This window comes from Camelus dromedarius, chromosome 15 (genome assembly GCF_036321535.1).
Source record: "Camelus dromedarius isolate mCamDro1 chromosome 15, mCamDro1.pat, whole genome shotgun sequence".
Classification (NCBI taxonomy): domain Eukaryota; kingdom Metazoa; phylum Chordata; class Mammalia; order Artiodactyla; family Camelidae; genus Camelus; species Camelus dromedarius.
Genome location: NC_087450.1, coordinates 27517250 through 27542958, shown reverse-complemented (window position 1 = coordinate 27542958; position 25709 = coordinate 27517250). Strand labels below are relative to the sequence as shown.

At 39.4% G+C, this 25709-nt stretch overlaps 1 protein-coding gene and 1 pseudogene across 20 annotated transcripts in view; one reads left to right on the top strand and one right to left on the bottom strand.

Moving 5' to 3' along the window:
• Positions 1-25709, bottom strand: part of NRXN1 (neurexin 1) — a 1020679-nt gene that overhangs the window by 614155 nt on the left and 380815 nt on the right. The window lies entirely within an intron of this gene.
• Positions 6198-6630, top strand: LOC105097701 (large ribosomal subunit protein uL24-like; annotated as a pseudogene).

Sequence of the window (25709 nt, the reverse complement as noted above, 5' to 3'; positions counted from 1 at the left end):
GTTCTGGTTTGAGAAACAGTGGACTAGTAAGTAGTTAAGCACACAGATTCTAGCATCAGACTTGGATTCAAGTCCTCAGTGCCACTTAGTAACCGAATGACTATAAGCAAGTTATATTTTCTAAACATCAAACTCTTCATGTGTAAAACTGGGATTTAAACAAAACAAAAAAAAGTTGAAAAACCTGCCCCTAAGTGAAACAAGCCAGTCCCCCACCCAAAAAATTACTGTATGATTCTACTTATATGGAGGTATCTAAAGTGGTCTAAAGATAAAGAAAGTAGAATGGTGGTTAACAGGTGCTGGGGAGAGGGAAACGCAGAGTTGTTTAATGGATACAGATCAGTTTTGCAAGATGAAAAAGTTCTGGAGATCTATTGTACAACAATAAGAAGATGCTTAACACTCTTGAACTGTACACTTACATTATGGTTAAGATGGTAAATTCTATGTTGTGTGTGTGAGTGTGTGTGTTATGTGTGTGTTTAACCACAATTAAAACAAAACAAAGCAAACCCTGCCCTGGAGGAGTTTAGTAAAGACAACACTTTCAAAGATAAATGTAAAGTCCTTTACTCAGTATCTGGTGAAGTCAGTGCTCTTTATAAAAGGGGCAAGCATTCTTTTTTCAACAAAATAATAAAAATTATTTAAAGTATCAAGCACACAGACATTTCTACTGACCTAGTCAATGATTTCCCTTCTCAGTCACTGTGTGTGTTGGTTGTCGATGGGGCATCAGTCAAGAGAATCACTGGACTCATTCAGGTGATTTATTCCTGCTGCTAGCTTTAGTGATGACCATGACTCCTGTGTTTTGGAGAGGCATAAAACTGTAACCTGGGCAAGCGCCAGTCTCCTAGGAGAGGTCACTCAGTTATAGTTGGTAGCATTCATCTGGCACTCTGGTAGGCAATGACAATTTCTAAGCACTATGCAACTTCTTATCCTGGCCCAGAGACACTGACTTTTCTCAAAAACACATACTATCCACAGATAAATGATATACTTTTAAAATTCATTTAGTGTCAGAGTCCTTCCAGTAGAGTCAGTATAAACTCCATAAAAGATTAAAAAAAGAATCCCTTTTGTTCACTACTGTATTCCAGTCTAGAACAGTGTCTGGTACAAAATATGAACATATTCAGTATTTTTTTGAATGAATGAGTGAATGAATAAATATATTGGTCAAAGCCTTATTCAATACAAAGAGTCAGTAATGGCTTAACCAAAAGAGTTCTTACAAAGGAGATACCTAAGAAATGTTACTTACCAGCCCCAGGGCATGCCCATACTAAAAGTCATTTTGCTTTAACCTCAAATTCCTTTCCACTCCAGTTAAAGTGAGAGTTTATGTATCTGATTTGCTACCATTGCCCTAATCAGAAGAGCCTGGGACATATAGAAGCTAATGTCCCAACAGTTACTGAAAACAATTCGGGAATTTAGAGGTATAGGTAGACAGTAATAAAATGTTGTTAATAGTATATTCATTTATTTTCATATGAATCACCTGTTATGGTAATTAGCTTTATGAAAATATACCTTGGGTTCTTGGCTTATGCCAGATAAATCAAAGATTTATAAATACCATCATTATACTTGCATGTGGTACCAACATGTTCTGTTCTGCATTAGGAGCGAGAACTTCCAGAAAGAGAGAGTGTGCTAGAAAGAATTTATATCAGTGAGGTAGGCAACCTGGGTTCCAGTGCCAACTTTGTCTTCAACCAGCTCCCTGACCTCAGGTGAGACACAATCTCTCCATGTCTGTCTATGATAGGTTGTGTTTCACTACAAAAACTTTCTTAACTTCTCTGAGAGTCAGTTGTCTCACTGCTGAAATCACATAACAACCCTTGTTTTTCCTATTCCACAAAGCTGCCTTCTAACTTTGATAATTGGGACTCATACACCTGGTGATGTGCTGGATGATGCTAAGTGGTTCAAAACTGTATTTAATTTCCAAGTTACATTTATTTGGATGTGTACTTGGAAGGAAAAAGTATAACTAGCATAGTAAAGTTGTAATTTTATGGGTAATATTACTTTAGGATGAGATGGTTGCAAAAGTAAATTCAAATGTAAAATATTAAGTAAATAATAATATAGGTAATGTATAAATATGGCACAATTATGAAAGTAATATACAAACAACTGAGGTTTCGGAGGGTCTTGTGAGAATCAATCGTGACAATACATGAATGTCCTTTTCAAAGTCAACATTGCCAACCGTGATAAGATGGTATTGGTATTATATAAATACATGTAAATGAAGTAAAGTATTATAATGATTATTCTAGTAAGAGTTGCCTCTTTTTTTTTTTTTTTTTTTTTGAGTGCCTATTATGCTCTTGGCACTCAATAAAGACTAGGAATTTTACCAGTAGGTAAAATCCCTACAAACAAACCTGGAAGCTGGGGCATATCGTAGTAAACCGTTTGCCCACGTCACACACCCAGCGCATGAATCTGGCTCTGGTAACTCTAGATCAGGCTCTATCTAGGAAGGTTACAACTTCGAAAATGGCATCCAGAATTCAATACACATTTTTTTGAAAACCAAAAGGCAAACCCTATTAAGTGAGGGAGCCACTCTTTCACATGCTCTCATGTCTCACCATGCAGCACTGAGAAAAAACAGCCTACTGGTCAATGTTGAATAATTAAAAAACAGCACTGTGAAACTCAAATAATAAGTGTGATCCTGGGTCTTTCACAGAAAGGACTCAAAGGATCTGCACCTCATGGAACCGTATGTTTTAATGGGAAGTGTGTAGACGGTGTATAATCTGCATAAGGAGGTGAGAGGGTTGGAGACGCGGGACAGAAACCCTGGATTATGTGCCGTCTGCCTTGCTCCCCTCCACCTGTTTCTCCCCGGGTGGAAGGTAAAAACATGCCACCATTCAGACACAGTATCTCCGTTCTAGTCTGTTCTCAGGTACTTGCTGGCTTTTCGGCATTCACTTACCTATTTGCTCTGGCTCTTAATTTTCTCAGATTAATCAGAAAGGGATCCTATCTGTTCTGAAAACAGACAGGGGTCTAACTGCTGCTGGTTCTCTAGGCAGGTGTCTCTCTGACCCATTAGATCGTCAACCCCATGGGAAGTCAGAAACCAGTCTGCTTTCCTCACTGTCTCAGCCACAGCCCCTGGCACATAGCAGATCCTTCACGAATAGTGAATGAATGGATACACCAACGAATAGATGTATTTAAAGAGCACTCCTTATGTGCCAATGACTGTGTAAGGTTCATTGTTGCTTACGTGTTGAGCGTAATAAAATAAATTTTAATACATGACCAACTTTAAGCCCCTTGTAAATGTCGAATGTTAACAAAGGCATTTTTAGTTACTTTTTAAAATCAGTTATTCAGATGCAGTTTTAAGTCAGAACCATTAGATAAGTTCTCAGAAATTTTATCAAGATTGCACTTACTATTTTAAGAAAATGGAACTCTGCACTGCTTTGGTTGTGAAATGCACTTGTACAGTGTGTGTACTGTTCCATGTAGCTCCATGAGGCCCTGGGTCTTTAAAACACCGCCTGTGAAATACTTTCTGGGATGCTGTCGTATCTATGAAACAATCCAGACTATTCTGTTAGTGCACGTAGCTCTTCCCTTGATCTGAAAACTCTCACATTCCTCATGCCCACGAGAACAGGGACACTATACACAGTCTCCTGGACGACTGGCATCCGCCCCCTGCACCCTGAATGTGCTAACTCCCTGTCCTGAATCGAGAGTGCTCTGTACCAAACATGGTCTCTTCTACAGAGGCCTCTGGTTTTCATGAATGCTTTTGACACAATGGCTAAGAAAACATGTACAAATGCTAGTGACCACTGTGCTGAAAAGAAGCGAAGAAAGTGTCCACAGCATTTCAGGGGTTTATCCAACAATCTGGTGGGCAGGTAAGACATGGAGGACAGCCAACTCTCTGAGGCCAGAGACTGGAGTTGTTCGATGTTGGATCCCCAGCTCTGGGCTTGATTTCTTGTCTAACGTCACCGCATAACAGATGTTTGACGAGTGGATAAAGGGAAAAACCAGATACATAAGGTAGGAAGGGCTACTTAGTATGAAGAGTCTGAGGCGCTCTCTGTTTCTTATAAATAGCACAGCCGAGGGAAGCTCTACCATATACATCCATTTGAGTCGGATCTTTAAGGAGGGACAGATTATGATCTGCAGAAAGGAGAAAGTAGGACGAAGATGATAGTGACGTAAGGAATGTAGGTCCAGGGAGGTTCTGGGTTATCTAATTTTAATTATCACGATGGCTATGATCTCCCTGCTCCTTGATGTTTCACGGAATCTTATTCCAGTTCCCTTCCCTGCTGTTACGATTCTTTCCTGCATCCCAGGGCTCTTCCTGAGGGGGCTGACGTCAGCCAGGCCTCCGTGCTGTGCTGGGCAGGAGGGTGTCCGCTAGGGGGAGAGAGCATGTTTCTCATCCCTCTGCAGATGCCCCCAAGCTGAGCCTGGAAACGTGCCCCAGTCTGTCTGTTAAACACGAGTCAGGTAGGTGCCCTTCCAGCAAAGCTTCAGGCTTGGCTTCCTTCCCTTGGCTATTAAGATCCATTCGCACAGAATTACTACATGTCTGAGGTTTCTAAAACCCTTTGCGTGGCTCTCAGTTAATGTGCTGGATCCAAATTTCCACCTTGGTTAAGCCGGCCCCAAATCCTCTCCAACCCTGCCCCTGTCAGTGAAGGTCCAAGAACACATAATAACGAAGGGGATGAGAGTAACACCGACAGCTTACTGACCACTTATTAGGGGCCAACTGCTGTGCTAAACTCTTTGAATGCAGCATCTCATGGAATCCTTACCATAAAGCCCTGCCTGCAAGCTACGATGATTACTCCTATTACCTCCATTTTACAGACGAAATAAAGAAACTCGTTCAAGTTACAGCCACTAAGTACGAAAGCCAGATTTGAGACTCTGGAAGTCAGTTTCCAGAGTTTCTCAAGGACAAGGGCAAATGACACTAGAAACATACAAACAAGCTTCATAATGTGAACACCGTCAAGCCAGCAGGTAAACTGACACCTGCTGCAGTCTGCACACCCCAGAGGAAAGAGGGGAGTGGGTCATGCTCCTTCGTGCACTTCAGTGGCAAGTCCGTGAGCCCAGAGAGCCTCTGTGGGGAGCAACAGGTGTTCTAACAGCAGCGGCGCAGGGAGGTTTTCCGGGCTTGGGGCAGCAACAGCGTCGGGAGAAGTGACTTTGGAAAGAGAGCTGCTACTCAGTTTAGGGAGTGAAGAGCAGGAAGACTTCTGGGACTCCTCCAGGCTCTCCTCAACCAAGGCAGAAAAGGCTAGAGGTTTCAGCCATAGACCGTTTACCTCCAAAGACTGTGTAATCTGTTGTGGCAAGCCTGACTGCTTTAATGCTTTAAAAACAAAAAAACAAAAAAAACAAAAAAAACCCAAACAGGAACCTAGATCAGTGGGAAAGATGCTCACGTGAGAAACACCTGTGTGTCATGTGTGTGTGATCACAGAGGAATTTAGAGAAAAAAATCCAGAGGAAGAAAACCATCATCCAAGTGCAGAGGACAAAACTGCCATCGAAGCACCAGCGTCAGGAAGCCTGTCATGAAGACGGGAAGCAGAACAGGTTCCTGGGGCACCCGGCTTAGGAAGGCATCCTACCAAACAGACCAAAATCTATGCAGCGTTAAGAGCTGCCAGTCCTACAAAGCCCCTGGCCTGCGCCAAGCGAGCACACCCCTTTCCTCCCCTCCACCTCCACGCCCTGCCCTCGGTCATCTCAAACTGAAATTACCTAAGCTCAGATTGGTTTTGCCATTTATCTGAACAGAGCAATTGGTTTTTGATCAAATGTTATTTTTTGTGAATCCTATAAATTTAAGCATGATTAGGTGAGTAACTTCTGTGCGGAATAACTAAGGGAACCCATTTCATGTGAATACACAAAAGATATTTACAGAATGTTTTCGTCAATCTTGTCAGCCCAGCTGCACTCAGTACTTGCACACTAACGAGTGGGTTGGACGTGAACCCACAGTGCCGTTGTCACCTAGCCCCAGGCGAGACGAGTATGATGAAGGAGACCGACTTTACAAGTATGTACATTCCTCCCATATCTCCTCTATTTTTTTAAATAATGCAAACTGTGCAGTATAAAAAACACAGATCGCTGAAGCACCAGCAGCCAAGATGAAGTTCAATTCTTTTGTGACTTCTGACAGAAGCAAGACCTGTGACAGGCATGTCAGTGCACCTTCCCACATTTGCAGGAACATTACGTTTTCCTCCCTTTCCAAAGAGATGCAGCTGAAGCACAATATTCAATCTATGCCCATCCAAAAGGATGAAGCTCAGGTTGTGCAAGGGCACTACAAAGGGCAGCCAACTGGCAAAGCAGTCCGGGTTCACAGGAAGAAGTATGTCATCTACACCAAGCGAATGCAGCGAGAAGTCTGCTGGCACAACTGTCCACGTGGGCACTCACCCCAGCAAGGTGGTCATCACTAGACTAAAACTGGACAAAGGCTGTAAAAAGATCCCTGCACGTAAAGCCAAATTTTGCCAAGTAGGAAAAGAAAAGGGCAAACAGAAGAAATAAACAATTGAGAAGATGCAGGAATAAAATAATCTTTTACACAACTCTCATTAAAAACCATTAAAATGAAAAAAAATGAAAAATGAAAAATAATAGTAAGACATTTAATGTTCATCTTTAGTATCATCAATTTAAAACGATGACTCATAAAAAAAAAAGATTTAGAAAGGAAAATATTTTATGAGTTAAATAGACCCAAATGCAACATCATATTTTTGGAGTAGATCTGATCCCTGTGATTGGTAGTTCTAACGGAATAGAGTTTGTGTATTAATTGCACAATGTAATTTTATTTGTTGTTTGCAAAGGGGAAAGCAACCAAAATTCCCTTGACTTCTGCAGTAACATCTATACGTTTGGGCCATGTTTTAGAAAGAAATGTTTTAAGGGGCAGTGAGAATTTTTATATCCAATACATTCATGCTGTTGAAAACATGCTATTGGATGAGACCTATTAGAAACATTAATGAAAAATAATTATTATCATACACGTGAAGTTGTATGATAATGACACCGTTGGCATCCCAGCCCATGAAACCCACGTAGAGGTATTTTTTAAAGGTAAAATTTATGAAAACAAAACACTAATAGTGACATATTCTTTCAAAATAGCAATGTGAGACATTAATATAAATTGCTTTGGGTCACAGCTAAAGATGGTTCCAAACTGAAAAAGTATATTTGCACTTACCAAAGTATGTTTAAAATTCCTTAGTTTTGTATTTCATATTTGATATCGAGGTCAATCAGGACATACGGTCCTATCTACGTAAACTGAAACTTTCTTCGTGCCTATAAATGTATTTGTCCTAAAAAAATCAAAATATACCTAAGAACTATCTGGCAACCTTCAACACCTCTGTGGGCATCAGTGTGGGAGGGCCACAGGGGAGCCACTGGCTCCAGGTCATCAAACATGGAGAAAGGCCTCCTTATAACTTTGTTAGACACGGTAACGTGTACTGGGCTAAAAAGGAACCAGGAAGCCAAAGAGTAAAGCCTTCTAAGACAGAGCTGAGGCTGGAGAAAAGGGGCTGAGAAATGTCTCTTCCTAGAGACCCACAGAAACGGGATAAACAGGCTGTGTGCCACTTATGACTTTATGTTTATGTTTTGGTCTTTGATTCCATTCAGTCTAGTGCCACCTGAATTCTGAAAGATGCTGCTAAACTTGGGGCTGTCTCATTTCCCTGTCTTTCCATATTTCACCATAGGGTCCTCATCTCCTTTCATCCTTCCATCCTATCTCAGTATTAGGGAAGACTCTCATTCTGCTTAGGGCTGACACTTCTGTGATGCTTCATATCCATTTCATTTGTTCACTAATTCAGCCGGCCTCTATTTTGTGCCTATGTCCAAGCCCCTCTCCAAACACTAGGAGGGGTTCTAGAATGAATAAGGAAATACTCCTGCTCAGAAGGAACCAACGAAAACAATGATATAACGCCAACTGGGGCCCAATTTGTACATCCAGGTTGGAAATTCTGGTATGCTGGAGGAGATGAAGCAATAGGTGTCTATTTTATGAAGTCCCAGTGGCCATCTGGAATAAAATAAAACAGGGCTTTGGAAATGATGGTTAATACCCTAGTGTGCTGAGTATAAGACACTCCACCAAGAAAGAGGAACATATTCTTAGAGTATGATCTGATTTAATAGAAAATACATTCTTAGTTTTGAAAGCAGAAAAGAATTTGATCTCCAATTAAATCCTTTTTGAAATATAAGAGATGCTTTGGAGGTTACTCAATTGTTCTCTGGATTTTTTTTCCCCCCAGAGAGTGGGACATGTTTCAAATTCTTTGATTGTGATTGATGGTCCAGAGGAAGAAAAGATACCCACCCACCCCTGTTCCAAATGAGGAAAGTACCTTAGCAAGGGTGCCAGGGTCAGCATTTGAAACTATGAGGAGGAACAGTTCTCCCTGGCAGACAGATGTAAGTTAATGCTAACAGATCAAAGAACAGCACCCACGTGGTCTCAGGAGGACTGGAAAAGCTGCCTCAGAGAATGCACATCGCTTGGAATTCTGCCGTAAAGAAGGAGCACTTGAGGGGATAGGCATCCCAGCTATTTTTTTCAAGCGAGGGCTTAGAGCTCAACACGATCTTAATTTCCATTGCTGTTAATAACTGTGTTCCTTAAAAGTTCCCCTCCAGCCTACAGTGGCATGAAGAAATGAGGCCCAAGTGCTAACACAATGCAAAAATAAATAAAGGCTATAAAATAAGAATAAACAACATGTTATAGAAGCTATTATCTTCCTGGCATTTTCAATTTCTCTCTCCTAATGGCTCCCTAAAACTCTGGTAGTGGTTTCCCATAGGAAAACCAACTTTTCAAAAGCGTATTTATTCCCAGCTAGATTAGAACTGATTTTCACATTTGTTTTGATTTCACAGTTATGATCAGGAGTTAGAAACTTCCCTTCAGCATTAGACTTCTTCCATCAATAGTCCAAATAGTCTCCTTCTGCTCATTGCCAACTTTCTTTAAAAAAAAAAATCATTGCTTCTCTCTCTCTCTCTCACTATTCACTTTTTCCTTAACCTCTTGCAATCTGAGTTCTTAGGACAATTGCTCTTACAGAGCTGACTCCATTACCTTTTCTCAGATCCTGTCCTTTCTCAGGCCATGTCTTTTATACTAATTGTTACTGTTACTCATAATGTACTGCCATATTTTTTGAAGCATTCCCTTCATGTGCTTCTATGTTGATACATACTGTTTCAAATTGTCAGAATAACCCTTTGCTATCCTCACTCATTACACAAAAATCTCACATTTAAAGAGGTTGTACAATGTATCGAGAGTGCTAGACTCAAGACTGGAGTGCAGATCTGTCTAACTCCAGATCCTGGGCTCTCTCCATTCTCCCTTTGTGCCTGGACTGGAATGCTGTGTAGTTCACAACAATTCCATGGCGACCACTAGAAGAAATGGCTTGGCCAGGTCAAAATTACAAAGAAAAAGCTTTGTATCTGGCGGAACAGATGGTGAACTTCGCTGGTTCTCCCTAGGAGGAAGGCCCCATCTGCCCATCCTGCGTGGAAGCCTTCAGGGGCCCCGCCCGACACCGGTCAATGCAGACGGGATTCCCCTAGACTGTCTGGAAGGAGTCCTGCTGGATTTCTCCTCAGGTCTTTACAAGGTCTATGGAAATTTCTTCTAGGACCTGGTTCTTAACAAGCCAAATCATATGGAGGGACCAGCCTGGGGGAGGGCCATGGCTCCGTCCTAGGCTTGATCTTGGTCTCTGTCCTAGCTGCCTAGATGAGAATAATCCTCTACCCATCCGACATCCTTTAAACCTTCGACTGGTGTGTGTCAGTGGCCTCAGTGTCTCTGACACGCTGCAGCAGCCCGAGAATCTGCTTTTAAGGACCTACTTCCTCCTCTATAAGGCCCTTGGGAGCTGTCCTCTCCTGTAGCCTTCCTAACCCGCTGTTAACTTACTGTCCTAGACTCTGGGATACATCCCTTCCCCTCTGACCTCTTCTCTTCCCTGTCTTCTCTCCCCACCCTTCCTTCCTCACATGGGTGATTCTCAAGGTTCTGGTGGTTCCATTCTCTTCCCGTCTCTCCTCGTTACCTTCCCAGATGGCTATGTCCACACTCAAATTTTCAATACTTCCTCCATGTGAATGGCTCCTACTCTTTCTCTTGAGCACCTGTCCTGCATTCCATGGCAGCAAAGGAACCTCTCTGCAGGTTTCTGAGGCACAAAATAGGTTTTCTCATTTGCTACCCAGCAGCTAGTGCACACGTGGAATGCCACTGTTCAGCACATATTTTTTGAACAAATAAATGAATGAGTCTCCTTCTGTCTCCCCTCATTACCTTTCTCAATGAGCAAGTCCATTTCCAAAGCTTCAATACCTCCTCTGTGTCAATTTGTTGAACAAATAAATGAATGAGTTGAAAACAATACTTATTTTTTTTCACCTTTATCCAACACTCTCCCTGCTGCTGCCCTGAAACAGGCTTTAGAATCAGACTGAATTAGTTCAAAACTTTGTTCAGTATATTAATAGGATGAAGCCTCAGGCAAATCACCTAGCTTTCCTGAGCCATTTTCTTAGGGGGGAAAAATCACAGAGAATAATGATCACTCCACTTGTTTATTATGAAGATTAAATAGTACGTGTAAAATATCTCAGTGCCAGCCATATTCATGCTTGTCAGCTCTAATTCTATCCCTCCTGTCTCGTTTAAACCTCACAAGTATCTCATGCGGTAAGTACTTTCATATCTCTGCTTTATAAATGAGGCAAGGAGGAAACAGAGGGACAGAGAATGTGACTTACTTGCACAAGGTCATCCCAAAACCAAGTCCTAAGCAGTATTCCTCCAAGACCCATGCAAGTAACCACCTCACTGTTAGATCACAAGCTCACTCAGAGGCAGGATTCAGACCTTATACAAATTGATAAACCAAATGGCTCCCAATAAAATGAACCTTTAAAAGGTGATCACTAAATACTGAAGACATAAGCAAATATGTTATGTTTTGAAATCTGACCTCCCAGCTTGATGGTACGCTATTTCAGGGGAAAGTTTCTGATTGTCTCCCACAAAGCTAACTGCGATATACTCAATAAACATTCTTGACTTAAAGATTATGGTATAATTGAGAAAACATCCTTGGTCATGCTTTTCCAAAGACATGAGGGGGTAGATGTTTCATGAAAGAAAAATTTTAAGATAAGGAAAAATGAGAAAGAGAAGTAATTCAGAGCCAACATGCTTCAATGAAAGTTGTATGAGTCAACAACCCAGAAGCCAAGTCATAACCCCTTCATCAGAAGAGGGAATGCATGATTGAGAAATCTGTCCAGCTAACTGGGGCTGAAGCAGTTGCACTTGAAAAGGAAGTCATCAGAAATGGCTTGATGTTTTCTATAAGAAGCTAGAAAATGCATTATAATTCCAATTGTGGATAGAAATTTAATGCATTTTAAACAGAGTGGAGAGGGTGAATAATTGTTTTGTCAGTTGGTGGAGTGGATTTTAGTCATCTCGATAACTATAAACCTAATTGAAGGAAAGCAGAAAGATGTATTGGAAATTGGGGGATGCAAAATTAAATGGAGGAAAGCAGACTGATTGCTTATATGAGAAATTAATATTGCAAATTTCCTAGTCAGAGTTTTAGACTAAATGAGGAACAAAAATAATAATTTAGAAGAGATGTATCTGACTCCAAAAGCAAAAAGAAAGAACTGCTCAAATACAGTGGATTGTTGAAAAGCTTAAAAAAAAATTCTGAAGTGAACTATTTTTCTTTGAAAATGATAAGAACACACATAATATAATTGCTCACTAGAATTCTATTATAGTTATATTTGCACAGTGATAGATACATTATCATCTGCAGAGTTTGGCTATGATTGGAAACTAAAAATAAGCGAGGAGGGGGGTCAAAATTCCCAACTGAAAATATTAAGATTTGCTTTCTGTGGCAAGGAACAGAAATAAATGTGGAATACATGTTTTACGGGCCCTGCACAAGCTCACAACTTTACTTAGAAGTAAAGTTTCCAGAGAAATAACTGAAGTGTGATCTTTCTCCAAAAGCTCTTGATAAACTTTTCTGTTAGATGATGACAGCCAAGAAACTCAAGGTTAATTTGAGAGATGCTTGTAGACTCAGGTGATCATTAAAGTTCTGGTAAGAATAAAGAGAGAGAAAAATGGCATGAAAGATTCTGACATTTAAAAAAAAAACTGGCAATGGGAAAATGCCTTTTCACATTCTAAGTTCATCTATAAATGAAAATCAGGGAAAAGAAATATTGGGTAATGTTGTGGCTGCTTCTTTCAACTTGGTTATTATTGTACTAAATTGAAGATTTTATTGGGTGCATCAAAATTACTCAACTTATTAGAGACATTGTTGCAAATAATAATAATGATGATGATAACTTGGGAGAAACCACTTCATCTTGCTGTGCCTTAATTTCCTCATCTGTGTAATTAGACTTTTTTTCCCCCCTAACCACTATGATATATACCTCAGTATTTTATTCTGATGTTAAAGTTTTATGTTTTGGGGATAACATGACTACCTAAGAAAGAAGTTATAAGTAAACTAAATCAGAGTTCTGAAAGGATCCAATATGCTTAGGTATTTGAGAATTAAACTTTCGAATCTGTCCTACAAATAGAGTAATATTAGGTTTCACATGTGTGCTAGACACAGGTTTTAGGATGCTACTGAAACAGCGGAAATTTGAATGAGGTCAGATGCAGCATGCCAAAGGCTTGTGTTAACTCAAGTGATAACGAGAGTAGCTCTCAGAAATCATGACCTTGACTTCTGCAACCTAATTCTAAGAAAAGTCAGTTGCTCAGAAAGTCCAAAATGGTCATCTTGGAAAATGCTTAAGAAATGGGAAGAATGGAGAGAAGAGTCTGAATTTTGAAATTAACCCTCACATATTTTTTTTAATTTTCATGATAATTTTACTGTGCATTAACACCTATTTTAAGTAGACTTTCATGAGTTTGTATAGTGTTGACCTGGAAGATTTAAAAACCACTTCAATTTAGTTAGTGTCTGCCAGGTCTGCCTGCACATTGTAGATTAGAGTGTATTTAAATACCATGAAAGTGTACTGTTGCATAAGACAGGTTTAGCTCCTTCTTTGCTCTGAGGCAATTTTATCTCGTTGGTTAGTCAGACACAAATCAGTTGTTATCAAACAGAACTATGACATCTTCCATACCTGCATTACTCGGTGGTTCAATGAAGCTAGGGAAGGAATCAATAATCACGTGGAAGCTGGTGGAGGGAGCTATACCATGAAAGAGTCTGGAGCAAGAATCCTAAGATCTATTTCTCTACCTAGCTCTACTACTGGTTAACAGCGAGGCCAAAACATGCCTCTTCAGTTCTCCCTTCATGCTGAATAGAACTAAAGGACGCCATCTTTTCTTCTTCTTTAAAATTGCATGGCTCTATGGAAAAGGCTGGGAATCTTAATGCTAAGATTAAACGGATTCCATTGTATTTCACCCAGATGGGGGAAATTCATCAAATAGGTGGCACAGAAAATACAGGCAACCCCACATACATTATATTGGATATGGGATCTCAGAAAAATATAGCATCTCAAGTTGATGGATGGGAGAGAGAGTAAACATCGTCCCCCTCCTCTGCCTCAGACCAGGTTTTGGCATCCTGGAAAAGTCTACTGAAAGCTAGATTAAATCATGCCTCCTAATTTTTTTTTCTTCAAGTTCCATACAGATACCCTTTGTATTTACATTTTAATTACATTTATCTTTAAAGATTTTGTCACCATTCAGAATTTTCTTCTTTGAATCATCATGCACCTTCTTATAGTTGAATAGCTCTTATTTTTGAATTTTGGATATGTTATTTTTTCCCACTAAGAAAGAGGATTATTAAGAAGCTCTCTCCCCCTCTCTATCTCTTTCTTTCCTTCCTCCCTTCCTTTTTTCCCAATAAAATTATTGAAGGTTCAGATACAGTTTCTATTCTTAATAGAATACAAGGGGATATGGATTCTGGCGAAGAGGGAAGCAGACTGTAATAACGCACAGGTAGGAGAAAGCACTTTTTGAATCTCTTCCATCTCTCCCACTGGCACTTTCAGCTCGTCCCGCGCTTACACCTGCAAAGGTGGTTCCTCTCTCATTGATTTCTCTTCTTTAACGCAGTTCAGCCCTAGAGCCAGGAGGGATAGACTGGCATAAGAATCTTCCCTTCAAAGAACAGAAGACATAGTTGGCCTCTGATATCTCCCTGGTCCACGTTAAAAATTTCCAGTCTAAAGCTTTCCTAGACGCCAATTCCTAATAATATCATGCTCAAAAAATCTACTCTCTGGCAGAGATCTCTTGCCTGTTCACAAGCACCACCCCCTCCTAGAATCAAACTGTTATTTAAAAAAAAAAAGCTACAAGGCAACTATGTGCAGAACCCATCAATCCACCTTTGCTACAATACAGGGAGGTATACAACCGTGGTAGCATAGCAGTGTTTTGAATTTTTTAAAACCCTGAGTGTTTTGATCATATGCCCTATGACTGGGCTGTGGAACCAGCTACAGGTTTAAAGTGATGAAACTTGTTTGATTGAAAACCATAAAACTTAATGAGAACGCTGAGCTCCCAGCATCAAAGTAGGTGGTTGCCGCAGAAAGCCTTCAAGGGCCTGGGCAGAGAAAGAGTCTTACATTTCTGCTGCTTCTTGATAATCTGATTCTGGAGGCTTTGCCCAACTTTCCTTAAGAGCAGGGTGCAGCGGGCGGAGGTAGGGGTGGAAGAAAGAAAGAAGGAAACGTAAACTAAGCAGGCAGATAGAAATCTCTTTCAACCCAATTTTTTCTTAGATCTTAGGAGTTTTTGTTTGTTGTATTGCTTTGACTTGGTTTTGATCAGGGAGGGAAAGTTCTTATCTTTTCCTATCTTTTGGGGATAATGAAGGTCATTCAGCGTGGAATGTGAGAACCTTTTTGGCCAGAGGGCTTCTGAGAATAGGACTTTCAGATAGCTTTACTTGAAAAATGCTTATCTGTGTTTGCAACCACCACCCCAGGAAGGGCTTTGGTTCAGAACTTAAACCTTATTGTAGGAACGGACTTTAAAGTACACAAAGCTTAATCCCCTCACTTGACAGATGAAAAACCCAGCGCTAAGAGAGGTTAAGTGAAATTCACTGGGTCACGCTTCACGCGGGCTGGCCAACTTCCAGAGTCCTGCAGTCCAAGTGATCAAAAACCGCATTCCAGGAAGCCAGTTTTTTTCCTTCCTTCATGCTTCCCCTGCTCTTGTTCCTCCCTCCTTTGAACTCGGAAGAAAAGTATCTGGTTTCACTGCTTTGTTTTGGTAGAAATATATAGACTTGTCTTGGGTTGGTATTTTTGATTCTTTCTTCTCCAAAACTCATCAAGTCACCTGATTCTACCTTTGATGTACCTCTGGACTCTTGGTTATTCCCCTCTAACATCACTCCCTTGATCTGTTTCAGGATTTTTTTTTTTTTAATCTGGAGGCTTAGGGTCTTTTGATCATTCATATTAAATCCTAGCCCTATTACAGACTTTTCTAGAAGTATCCATGACACCCTATAACAAAATAGTAGTCTCTGTTAAAGTCCTTGCATCATTTGCATCTGTATCACCTTAAATTTCTGTTAAAAATGCAGGTCCATTGCTAAATCAGAAGCTGTGGGGACAGGGATCTGCAGTTTAATGAACTCTCGGGTGATTCTTACACACAAAACTTTCAACCACTGGAGCAGCCATAGCCTGTCATCATTTTATCCACTGTCTACGTCACTTCCTCCAGTTTTCATCCGGCATCATTGTTCACCTCTCTTCCATACATATGTTCCCTGGCCACACTGCCTGATGCCAGGCATTCCCCAAACATGGTTGTTACTCTTTTACAACCATGCCTTTTCTCCAACTCTTCCTCCGTTTCAACTTTGTATCTCGTGTCTTGTAAACATGGAGGTACACTACCATTCTTTCAACACTAAGCTCAAATATTATCTCCTTGGGAAAGACTTTTTTTTTTTTTGACACTTCTTGACCACACTTCATACACTGCATTGCCTTAGAATGCAGCCCACATCTTTGTTATACAACTTATCTCACTTGAGTGCAGTTATAATCATCTACTTAGGGGTTCCAGAGCACCAACTACGCCCCAGGTTCTAGCACTAAAGCAATAAAGTGACAGTCCCTGCCACCAAGAAAGTCATCTCCCAGCTTGTCTCAACCACAGTCCTCACCTGAACCACAGAACACAGAAAATTATTTGAGTAACCGTTTTCTCAGTTCTCTCAAGGATGACGCATAACCAGCACTATTATGTACGATGGAGCTCTTAGGATATTAGGGCTTAATCTTCTTGAGAAGCCCTAGATGATCAAACACTGGTACAATTACAGTAGCAATGAGTACTGTGACAGAGATAAGCCCAAGGTGAGGTGGAAAAGCAGAGCAAGGGGACCTAATGACCTTTGTGTTTGTTTCTTCTGTACCAAGTCTGATTCTTTTTCTATCCTTACTTAGCATCTAGCACAGTCTCATTTCATGGAGATCATTTAATACATTTTTGTTGTTGTTGAATTGAAAGCATTAGGGTTCATTTGTATGCTTATGTGTCTTCAGAATCTAGCCAAGGCAATGCAAATCATCCCTATTTGTAAATCCAACATCTCCTTCATGCAGGAGACATAGCTGGCACTCACTGAGGGCTTGGTGAATAAATGAACACATTTTGAAGGATCGTTACTCAATTATAAGTACTACAGTACTTAAAAAAAAACTAATATGAATATTAAAACCTTTCCTAGTATGTAAACTACACTTCTGGGTAACCAACTTCAAATTTAATTGCTTCCTGTGTTATGTGTATTTCCAGGACAGAAAGAAAGAGTTTATTACAAGTGCAAGCAAAGTTGGATGAAATGAAAAAAGGCTGCATTTCCCTGGGTGGTAGATGGAGGTAGGTGGTGGCATTCTCAGTATTATTCTAATCTAATAAAGCAAAAGAAGTTTAGTTTGAAAATATTTTCAAGAACAGCCACTAATTACAAATTGAACTTAGAGGAAGATAGTGGGGAAAGGTAAAATGCCATAACATTCTGGTGTCCTGGCGAACTTTTGAGCAGGTCTGTGATACTTCCTTCTCCCATGGCAAAGTCTGCAGCCACTTTACTTCAGGCAAGGTTATCTTTTTATAAACATTACATAAGCATACACTTCGCACCCCTCCCGGGGTTAATGGTTTTCCCATTTATGTCAGTTAAAGGCATCTCTGTGTTCATTTAATCACCAAGAAAATTTCAGGCTGTGTGCTTCAGTTTAGAGAGGTGCCATACTTCTTTGCTGCCTCTAGGGGGCTCTTATTAAAATTCATGGTGCAGAAGCAGCATTTCCCTGAATGGTTCCTTAATGCCTCAAATCCCCAACTGTCTAATTTATATCCAAAGAAGAGTTTACTTCCTTTAGGGCATAACCCATTATGTTACAAAGTTGTTAAAATGTAAATAAATACATAGAAATCTGTTTAAGTTAGCAAATTGTGGTAAAGTAAAAGAATCCTGAATAAACCATGGCCTAAAAAAAATGTAGAGAGTATATGGAAAACTCAGCATAAGAATATCACCATGAAAAAATTATAATTAACTCAAGTAAACCTGCACACAGTGATTTTCAGCACTTTTGCAAGTTAACAAATTTTGCTATGAAAGCAGTACTCTAAAAATCAAATAAAGGTTAAGAGACCTAGTTTAAAATTGTTATTAAAACACACAGATGCTTTACTTTAATGGTCATAGGCTTAGTTCCAACTATTTCCGAAGCAAAAGCTTATTGCTTAGTTAGTAAGTACAACTCGTCCCAAGACTGTATTTGCCTCTAAATTTAGACTGTTGGAGGATTGGCCTTGCATGCTTCCTGGTGGTTTATCTGCCCTCAGTATAATCGGATGCAAAAAACCTGATGTCCACCGCTGGGAAAAGGCCGAGCCCAGGCAGGGGCTCGGGAGGAACTGAGCCTGGGAGAGTTTCTGTAGGCTCTTTGGCACTTTGAGATGCTGAGGCTCTGGCTGTAAGTCTCAGAGTCACTACTGCGCTACTAAGTTGTACACTGTTCTATATTTTGATGTCTGAAATACAGACCGGCTGTTGCAATTGAGGTGCATTCTAGCCTAGATGAACTGGCAGTGTTTAATGCCAATCATAACATGATCGTGCATCTTATAGTCAATGATGTCAATAGAATGTGGTTGTTGAGGTGCTCTAGTTCACTGATTTTTCAAACTTTGATTTGCATATGAAATCATCTGGGGATCTTATTAAAATGTAGATTCTAATTTAGTAGATCTGGGGATGAGCATGAGGTTTTCCATTTAACAAGCTCCCAGATGACACTGACAGTTCACAGACCACGCCTCAAATAGTAAATCCCTAGATGGGCTAAGGATTGTTGCTGGGCTTTATTTCCTTTTAAACTACCTAAAAACTACAGCTTTTAGTCACATGCTATTGTTTAGAAATTGTTCTATATAAATTCTGTGTAATTTTACATAAATGTGTTGATCGATGCATGATAAATCAAATAATTATTAAAAAATAGCTAATGTAATGTTAATAAAGGATTGAATTCAATCATTGGTGTTCGTACCTTTTAGTCTAAGGGACTTGGGGAAGAAAACATTAACAAATAAGGTCAATTTACTCGTTTAAAGATTTAAGTCTCACGTACGAGACTCTGATTTATCTACAAGTGGCAAATGCAAGCAGGAAATACAGTGATTGTGTCTGAAAAATAATGTTACGTGAAATCTGATGATGATATTATCCTTAAAAAATAAAACAATCTATGTATTTGAACTATAAAAATTAAGTGATTTCCTAATTATTAAAAACACACCAGTGTTTTCCTAAAAATTCTGAGCTTCTCAGTCATCTTTACTAATTTTTGATACATTGGAAGGTGGCTATTATAATTCAGGAGAACAAAAGAGGAAAGCACACTGGCTAGAGCCAATAAACGGAGGCTTTCTTCTGGATTCTTTCACGTATGAGTGATGTGGCCTTGATGATGTTATAAATAATTTGTGATCTCCAAGTCAATTCAATTTCCTCACAAAGCTCATAGGACCTAAGTTAAATGAAATGACTTCTAAAATGAGATATGTGTACAAAATCTCATAAACTCGTCTGCAATCAGGACAATCCTTACACTTTGCAGGGTCCAATGCAGAAGTGTAAATGAGGGGCCCCCCCTTTGTTCCAAAGTTATTAAGAATTTCAAGATGGCAACAGGAAGATATTAACCCAAGAGCAGGGTCCTTCCATGTGTAGGGCCCTGGGTGACTACACAGGTCATACGTCCATGAAACAGATATGCTATAGGTCCCATTCCTACCTGCAATCTAACTGTAGTTAACACTCACCATTTACTGAAATATTACAGTATCACAGGCACCATGTTGACTGCTTCAATTACATAGTTTCACTTACTCCTTTTAGAGGGAAGGAAAATGAAGCACAAAAATATTAAATTACTCTTCTCAGGTCACACAGCTACCGAGTCTGGGAAACCAGGATTGGAACCCAGGTCTATCTGATTCTAAAGCCACTCCTTTTAACTAATTTCATGAAATGCCAATATATAACTGGTTACTCTCATCCCCATTCGATTCATGTTTAGAAACTTAGGCTCAAACAAATACATGTTTGATGGACAATACATTTATCATGACCTTGTTTAGATGACCTATGTCAACCTAATTATCTTATATCCTGTTACTTCACACAGACCCTGGTACATAGTTCATAGTCATGCAATACACATGAAACTAAACTGAACACTCACAGTCACCAATTTTTCTGTGTGCAGAATATTTGCTCAACAAAGATAAAAATCTAATTTTCCTATTATTTAAAATCACATGCTTCTGAATGATAACAGAATTATTTTCATTTTAAAGTAATTAATTTGTTTTAAGCGTGTTTCAATCGTGTTGATTCTCCTGAAAAAAACAGACCAATTACCATGCACAGGAATAATTTTCTTCCAAACACAGCACTTGATCCAAAGAACTAAGACAAGAGTATATCATCTCATAACAGAAATTAAGATGAAAACCGAAATAGTCACTTTATTTTGGGTGGATATCAGATTTTTAAAATATGGCTCAAACTTGCTAAAGTACAAGCTTGCATTTATATGGAGCTTTTACTTTTCTTTTTCTTTGAAGTGTGTTTTCTAATCCTTTATGTCTTTTTATCTTTCCTATTCTTTTCCAATTCTGAGAGCAGAACGAATTCATTGTGCTTCAATCCCATATAATATCCTGCCCATTATAGAGCTGAGGAAAGAGAGACGGAGAGGATAACTCAGATTACTTTGTCACCTTCTCTTTGAAAGCATTACAAATTTTCTCTGGCAGAATTAGTCACATCTTCTGCTGTATTTTTAGAGCAATTTTCCATACCTTATTTAAGGAACTTGTATTGTAATTTTCTATCTCCTTGTCAGGTTCTGCTTCCCAGATTCCTAAGTGTGTTGTCTTATTTATCTTTGTGTCCCCAGTGTCTAGTACAGAGTCTAGCACACAGTAGGTATTGATTAATGTTGGCTCATTGAATGCACACACACATACATAAGTGAATGGAACAATTTAAACAAGATACACTAGTGGATGCTGAAATTAAGAAGAAATGTTTTAGTCTTAGATATTATTCATTATTACTTTCTGCTGGGCTAGAAAATACTATATTCTATAAAATGCATCAATTCCTCAGAATTAAAATGTCACTGGACCCCCTACCAAGCCAGGCTATGCTAGCCTGATATTTGAAAGCACTACAGTGCATTATGCCAACTGCTGATACAGTTCCAGGCTATGGGGCATCTGCTGAAAATGATGAGAAATAAAAATCTGTGGCTCCCCTGGAAGGGAGGTTGCTACGTTCAAAAAGCTGAATTCCAGACAAGGACTCATCAGATGCTTTGTAGACGAAAGAGCCGAGTTCCACTTCCTCAGGGACCTGAGCAGATGGGACTCCCTGAACCCAATCTACAAGAGGAGTGTCTATGGCAAAAAGCCTGGTTTCTGCCCCAATTGCTTATTTCCCTTGTCCCCAAGGCTACATTGCAAAGAAGCAAACTTACTTGTAGCAATCCATGAAGTCAATACTTTATAGGAATCTAAAAAGTACTTCCAAATGTGTGGGGTTTTTTTTTTGTGTGTGTGCGCAACCCGTTGGATGGCATACGGTTGGCTGCAGAGTACAGAATTTATGACAGGCATTATTATCTTATTTACACACTTAGAGGAGGAAGGGTATGAAGACTTAGAGAGGTGAGAAGAGTTCAAGTCCATACCAGTTAGAAGAGTGGAAGCAAAAATTCCCACTGGAAGCTCAGGTATAACTGGGCACCAGAGAAATACTCCCTGCACCCTCCTCCCTTCTCCCACTTAGACACCCCCTTCTCCAGCATCCTAGCGATCTAGGCTGCAATTTTGTGTTTTCTTTCTCTTCAAGGTTCCTGTAAAGTTCACTTCATTTCATTATACCTTAATAAAAATATTGAGATTAGAAAAAGAGAAGCAAGATTACATTATGAGTAAAGGAAGCAACACAGAGTAGCGGTTAAATAAAAGGACTCTGTGGCCCGATTAGTTAAGGTTCAGATCGTGGCAAATTCTTTAGGTCAGTTACTTAACTTCTGCTGTCCCCAGGTCCTCATTTGTCAAACAGGGATAGTACTAGTGTGTAATTTCTGTCATGCTCAGAGAGTTACTTTTGAACATATAAAGGACTGGAAAAAAATGGTAAGTGTACCCCCCTATGCAATTTAACAATAAAAGCAGTACCAAAGACAAAATGCCGTGTCACGTATAAAAATTGCTTCTCTCCTCCCATGTCTCCATGGCTGCTATGTTTGAAGCACTAATATCAAATGGTTTCACACAGTTACATTAATTTATGTTTTAAGAGTAAACTGTTATGTTTGCTGTACTGCTGATGCCCCTAGGCACAAGACTATCGGGTAACTCACTGGATGTTGCAGATATTACATGAGAAATAGAAAATGCTTAATATATTATCACTACTCTGGAATATATATCAGCTCCCTGATCGTTGCAGCAATAGCTCTGACTTTTACCATCCCTTTTTATAATGCCTAGTATAATCCTCACCACAATTAGGTACCGCAGAGTTTATATCATGGAGTATGTTGGGATGAGCTCATTCAGGCAATGTGCTTTAACTAGGAGAAGTACCCAACTTACGGATGCAAAATCAAGGGCAGGGTGCAACCTCACCACTCAGACACGTGTTCTGCTGAGATTTCAGGGGCCTCATTTGCATAATGAAGATATCATTATTATTACTATTATCTTCACACTGGTTCTTGGGAAGACATCCTCAAAAAGGAAAGAGGTTAAAAGAAGTTAAAAGAGTTAAAAGAAGCTGTGGCCTGCTGCCGTGAAAATGAAAAGAGGCAAGGGTAATTGACCTCTGTTTGCATTTTAGTGCTGACAATTTATTACAGCAAAAGAGTCGAAGCACATTTCTGTATTTCCAAGATCTGAAAGAAATTAGGCAGGGCTTATAATAAATCAGGTTAATGGCACATGAGAATTTGTCAAATTCTTTGACATTCCCACAAACTCCATCTTGCTTTCTCGTTAAATTTTTAAAAGCAAACTGCCATCTCCTGTGTTTTAAATCAAGTGGAGAAAATTTATTTTCTGCCTAGACCAGAACTTTTGCCCAAAACACCGTAAGTCAATTTGCCTCCTCTTCAGCTGGGCTAAACTAAGTGATCTTAACAAGTCACTTAACCAAGACCTGGCCCACTAGGAAAACAGCCCAGAGCCAAGGTGTGAATCCCCATGTTACAGGAATCCCTCTGTACTTCTGTACAGTCTATTATTTTGGCGGCATTAGCAAAATCTATCTTAAAATGGTTCACGAAATTGAAGACTTTTTTTAAATAAAGATAATTAAGGTAGAATCTATCATCTTTAGCTATATAATAATATGGTGAGACAAAATATGGGGATCTGTATGGAAAATGTTTAGGAAGAAGTGAGATGGGAATGCAAAAAGCAATCCTCTTCCCAAAAGAATGAATGAGGCATGTGGAAAGGTTAACATAAATGCATTATAAAATGTCACCGACCCATATATAGACTGTGACAATGTAACAGGAGAGGAAAGACAGACACTATCTATGGGCATCAGGTACCCTGACAAGGAAGAGTCTGGAAAAAATGAAAACCTGGGAGAACTGTGTTTAATCATGACTTTGCAGACCCTATGAGGAGATCCTCCCTAAAGAAGTCCTCCCTCTTCTCAAATTGCATGATTTATAGACATCGGTGAAGATCTCCTTATCCTCCAAAGTTCCCTCCAGGTCCAATTTCTCCAACAGGTCATAAAGCTTTTTGTTTCAAAATTGGAAAAATAACTTGAAATGCAAATTATGCCATGGATTTTTGTTCTTTCATGTAAATGACAGGCACTCTGCCCTCTGAGTAATGAAATAAGACAGAACAGACACCTGAGAACCCACATCTAATGAACTGGTTCTACCATAGAGGGGATAAATTGTGAGGCCTTCAGAGTCCTCTAGAGTCCTCTTTTGTCCAAAGAAGAAAAATAGGAATTAAAGGGTGTCTGCATGAAGAAAATATGGCACCTCTTTCCCCAGTGCTGATACTGGTACGTTGTGGGAATTACAGCAATATCACCCCCGCAAATGGCAGAGGGGACCACGCTGATAACGTGTAGGAATCAACTATTTTTTCACGGTGGGTGAAAATGCTTACATAAGAGAATATTTTCTGAACCTCATCCACCTCATAGCATCTTCCAAATTTTTAGTGCTAAAAGTTTCTCAGTGTAATTAAAGGCTGTGCTGATCTAATTAGGTTGACAAAATTTCAGGAGGGATTTAATTCCCCCTAGCATTTCACTTATTTATTTTTTCTAGAATCAATCCTTAGGCTCATCCCAAGCATTTAGTGGTAGAATTCTAAATTTCCTCGCAAATGCAGTGTCTCTGCTCGCACAACTCTTTGTAAAACCTCCAGCAAGTACACAAGGCTAAAGACAAACTTCAAATACAGCATTCGAGGTCCTTTATCAAAAACAATTCTTTCCTCCCTCCTCAGTTTCATTCCCCTACTAACAAGCTCTGTTGAATAATCTTCACGCTGCAGGAGGGAAACAGGTGTTTCAAAGCACTTTGGAGGCACAAAGAGACGAAGAAATGCGTAATAGCAGAAGCAGATCCTGAGGCAAGATTAATGAGAGGGCAGCATGACCCTTCCTTCTAAGTCGTTTACTACAGAAGCCCTCGTGGTCAAAACATTGGGATGGAAGCACGTATTGTGAGTTTTCCATTATCTCTGATTATTAAACAAACAAGACAAAAACCTCTAATGAGCACCTTAGGAATCAATTGTGATACTTTTATATAGAAAAATGCTTTCCAAGCAGTCTAAGGTGAATGGACAGTGCTGCAGGTGTCCTCAGACAGACTCCGAGCATCTCACTTGGACACCATGGCTGAACTTTCTATGGCGACCTCTAATTCTCTCTCCTGCTGTAGCAGTCACTCAAAAACTGCTTGTTAGGAAAATTAAGTCTAATTTTAAATGATCATTAATTCTTATCTAGCAACATATATTTCAGGTTTTAGTGAATGGTATAAAAAATGAAAAGAATATAAACAAATGTTTGTGCCTGAGAATGACTAGTATTGCTTTCGTAAAAATCAGATTGAAAAAGCTTATTTTTAAAGACCTGTTAACCTCTAGGAATTTCATAGATGTGGGCTATACGTGATAGTAATCTATTATTTACAATTTTTCCTTTAACTTTTCTCAAATTTATATCCTCGAAAGTCATTTTCAGTAACCTCGAACATTTCTCCAAAGGTTTTATTTATGAATTTATTAATGATGAAAATATAATTTTTAAAAAACTACTTTGATCCCCTTATCATAAATTCTTGGCAGTTGAAAGCTCTTTCTCAGTTTGAACAAAGTATTATATGAAGTTTAGGTTAGGTTTGGCCAAATTGTGTTGAAATAATTTTACTTCAAAATTTGATCATCACTAAAATAAATAAATTTCTCAATGAGAGCTGGTTGCTTTATATGCAAATCAAGTCTCATTTCAAATGAGCTTTTTCAAATTCCATACAAGGAAAGCCCTAACTACTAACTGCTACAGTAGATTATGGGTTGTTTCATTATGTGGAGCATTTTTTTTTTTTACTTTAATCTTTAAAGAATAAAGATGTGAATTAGTGAGAGTGGTAAGCCATCCCTATTTTTGTATCTTGAGTGCCACTGTTTTACAACGGAACAGAGCCAGCCATTCAAATATTATAACTTATCTGACAATATTCTGTCCTCTAATATTGTTACCCTTTCATTGCTCTTGGTTGGGACAAATAACTTTTTAAGGTCTGTTTCCCCATTTCCAAAATAAAGAGGTTGGATTTGGAGAATGACTTCCAGGATTCCTCCAGTTCTAACACCCCAAAATTTCTTCTATGACTTCAGACATAGTGTTAGTAGTATTTCC